Consider the following 3,339-nt stretch of genomic DNA (forward strand, 5'->3'; position numbering starts at 1 on the left):
AATCCTTAAAGTACTAATAGTTTTCAAATATTAATTGCAATGGAGAAAATCGTTCGCCCTTCAAGATTGATTGACCGACACTTTGGGCTTTGTTTGGTCGGGATGAAAAAGTGTGTGTGTGATATGAAATAGTGAGGGGATAAAAAAGATTTAGTATATGTTTATGTGGGGGAGTGGACCTAAATCTACCCCGAAGAACTTAGCCCGAAAAGGAAGTCCCGAGAAACCCCATCCGCGGAATGGGCCCAACCCAGGGGCCAATGAGGGATAAAAGGGCCTCCCATTGAGATAGACCATTTAGGCCCACTACAAAGGTAATTCATGAAACCCATCTTCCCAAAGAAACATGGCCCAGCCAATAAGCGGTCATTATCATAGCCGAGGACACCCTTTATTCACCTACTTTCTCGGGGAACACATCGAAGAAAACGCAGAGCCCAATATGTAACAGTCACCTTCGAATTAAAGGCTTTCCTCAAAGTCTATGCACTTTCTGCTTCCTCAAACATATGAAAATTTCATCATCCATTGTATCCACGTCAAATTCAAATATAAATGGGAACATGTTCCAAACATCCAACGAATGCTTACCAACCCAATTTCTCCATCCAAACAAGAGGTCAACGACCTTTTCCAATAAGTCACACTCACGGAATCCACAAGAATCTAAAAACAAAGCTCCACAACATTTGCAACAAGGATGCCACCTTTATTATTCTTATATACATTCTACACTATATTCATATGTTTTGCACTTTCCATTATCTAATAATGATTGTCAGACTACCCATGAACAATAACAACCAAGTCTTAGTGCAAAAATTTTAAAATCAATGGCCACATATATTCTTTTCCACCATTCTCTTTTATCCAAAGTCAAATTCTTTGTTATCTTCCTAATAAACATGGAGTATATTTTGCGATTTCCATCATATAAGCATCTCGTAATCTAATAAATATTTATGGAGTACCCATGAACAACAACTTTAACAACTAAGCTTCAATCCCAACAAACTAGTCATATTCTCTGTTACATCCTTAATTGACATGTCTGTTTTTACTACTAATGCTTACCTGGGATCCAAAACATCGACCGAGCTTACCCATTCATCATGCAATGAAGGTTCTTCTTCTTTCCTTGGGGCCACAGCCTTTATGTATTCAATTTCCAATATCTTTTCCTATAATAATAAACCAAAAAAAAAAATCAAATTGTTCGTTTCTAAAAAGAAAGGAAATTAAAATAAATAAAAGTGATGTTACCGCAGAAATGGATTTGGCAAGAAGGAACTTGGCGAGGGACATTTGAACGAGTTCACCATCGATGAGAAAATCAAAGCGCTGAGTATTCCAATCAGGATTTCCATTTTGGATGAGATTGTTGACGAGAGAGGAAAGCCCTAATCTTGTGAGGTTACTAGGGATTGCAATTGGTAAAGGAGGAACTGTCAGAGGTGGTTTGAGCTTCGTCACAAACCGTACTTGGGCTCACCTTAAATTCTCTTCTTCGTTAACCCCATCAATATCCATCTCTCTCTCTCTCTGAAGCAAAGCTAGGGATTTTGTGTGTATATGTGATTTGAGTTAGAGTCAGAGAGGTGCCAGGGTTTATTGACAAGAGGGGTTTTATGATAAAGGGCAACCTCAGTGCCTCATACGCAATGCACCATTTTGCTTTCTTCTTTGAGTTTTTAGTTTTCACACAAGAAAAAGGGGCTTGGTTGGGCTTCAGCCCCAGACCAAGTTCCTGAATCAAGTCCACTATCCAGCTGATAATGCCTATTCGAAGGGGCTTCTTTTAAAAATAAAAATAAAGTGTTTTTTTTTTTTTTTTTTTTGGAACTTGTAAGACACAAGTTAAACTCAAATTTTGAATACCGACGACCACAGTGAATTTGTGTATGCAAATCAAATAAATTATTAACAAGTATATTTTTTTATTAATAATTATATATATATTTACCATATGTTCCTAGGAGTTAGGACACTCGTTAATGGGACCCTACTTTTTTTTTTTTAATGTTAAAATCTAATAGATGTGCCATGACGTATTATATGTTTACATTTGTGTGTGTAAAGCACATTGATAGTGTTTTGTGTTCACATTAATGTTTAATTTAATTCGAATTTCCCATGTTGTTGCAATCTCACTTCTAACCACATAAATGTTTAATTTAATTCGAATTTCCCATGTTGTTGCAATCTCACTTTTAACCACATAAATGTTTTATTTAATTTGAACCACCCATTTTGTTGCGATTCAAAAACTTCACTACACCATTTAGGGTTTGTACAGTATACTAGTCAAGGCATGGGAGAATGTCGATGTGGCTAGACTTGGACCTTACATGTGGAATGGCTGTGAACAAGAGAAAGGAAATTTTGGCTGCAAGATATTATCCTTGGCCCATACCAAGGGCGTGATTGCCTTGGAAAAGAAGGAAGATATGCATCTGACGTGGGTACTCAAGCACTCACAAAAAAGGAGATAATGAACTCCTAAGGTCAAGTACTATGGAAACACCCCTTATTGGCTAAGTGTATATTGGACCACTTTGGACACACATGTATCATCTTCAACACCTTTAATGTCCCTCTCATTGCTCAAGGATTGTTCTCCATGCAATGGCAAAGTCACCTACCTATGCCACAGTTTTGATATAAGCGTTCTCTCTCCTCTAGCCTCCAAATAATACCTTAGCTGTAGTAAGGTCCAAAAAAAGGAAATGATGACTTGATGCCTGTCTTTGTACTCAGCCAAATTCCTCAAACTATAAGAGGAACATGCTGCTAGACTATTAAGACAAGAACCTAAGTAGATCTTTTGAGAAAAGAGTATAACCTGTCTTGCTGCTGATCATATGAGGTGTGATAACTATGCTGCCACTTATGCAGATAAATAAGTGGAGTTATATCTCATTGTCACATTGATTAAGTATTAAATGAAACAGAGATTATATTTGGATCTATATAAACATCACGAGTATAAAAGGAAGACTTGCAATTATCATTAAGTCAAGCCTCTGAAAAGGGCCATTAGATTACAAAAGGTTGACTTGATGACAAAGCTTTGAAACAAAAACAACAGTAAAAAAAGAAAGACAATTTATGACTTCATTTTTATTACTAGCTTATCCTTTGAATTCTTGGGAGGTTGGGTGGAGGCCGCCGTGGTGGATGTAGGTCCTTTGCCTTTGAGGTCTTCCTTGGAGGGTATGGGGAGAATTGCAAGCACGATCTCCATGCTTTGGGAAGCCTCTTTCTCCTTGGGGGGCTCCTTGGGGGCGTTTGGAGGCAGGTGGGCATCTTGGGCCACTTCCTTGGTGGTGTCTACTGCCT

The 3,339-nt window shown here is 37.9% G+C and overlaps 1 long non-coding RNA gene across 1 annotated transcript; it reads right to left on the reverse strand.

The window, feature by feature from the left end:
• Nucleotides 1-913: 913 nt before the first annotated feature.
• Nucleotides 914-1,756, reverse strand: LOC126699194 (uncharacterized). The gene is made up of 2 exons (XR_007646710.1): nt 1,264-1,756; nt 914-1,181 (listed from the first exon to the last, which is right to left on the reverse strand). It is a non-coding gene; the product is annotated as an uncharacterized LOC126699194 (long non-coding RNA).
• Between the last annotated feature and the right edge of the window lie 1,583 nt (nt 1,757-3,339).

The sequence above is a fragment of the Quercus robur genome, chromosome 9 (assembly GCF_932294415.1).
Source record: "Quercus robur chromosome 9, dhQueRobu3.1, whole genome shotgun sequence".
NCBI classification, from domain to species: Eukaryota; Viridiplantae; Streptophyta; class Magnoliopsida; order Fagales; family Fagaceae; genus Quercus; species Quercus robur.